The sequence below is a fragment of the Trachymyrmex cornetzi genome, unplaced genomic scaffold (genome assembly GCF_001594075.2).
Source record: "Trachymyrmex cornetzi isolate Tcor2-1 unplaced genomic scaffold, Tcor1.1 scaffold761, whole genome shotgun sequence".
Classification (NCBI taxonomy): Eukaryota; Metazoa; Arthropoda; class Insecta; order Hymenoptera; family Formicidae; genus Trachymyrmex; species Trachymyrmex cornetzi.
The window spans coordinates 8,695-9,238 of NW_017300094.1; positions in this window are offsets into that span (position 1 = coordinate 8,695).

Genomic DNA, 544 nt, shown 5'->3' on the forward strand with positions numbered 1-544 from the left:
TGAACATCAGTTTCTGTCTAGTCACTTCATGCTTTTTACGCTACTTTGTTGTTACGCCGAAACATGATAGAGCCACCATGCGTCGAATCTAATTTCTGGCTCATTTTAGCTTATTCTGTCTGAAAAAATGCGCAAGGGTTTCGATTTTGTAACAGTACAATTATAGAAGTCGTGCGTGTCCCTTTGCATCGCGTGAAAAGTCAAAACATCGAAACCCATGTGAAACAGTACAATTATAGACCTCATTTTGTCTCTGTGACAGATTTCCTAACCTCAATAGTCATCAATCTTAATAGGCCTTCTACAATAAGCCGTAAGTCAGAAGTTCTAAGTGATCTTAAGTCATAATCGGTGAAGTTGGCCAATAGTCAACTTGAACAACTTCGTTAAGACTGGTTAAGGCTTCTGACGTTCTGATTTGCGGCTTATTGTAGAAGGCCCATAACGCTTAAAGGCCCGTCTACAATACACGGAGTAAGAAGTAAGAGTAAGAAATTGACCAATCACAGTCGAATGTGAGAAGAATAATCGACTGTGATTGGTC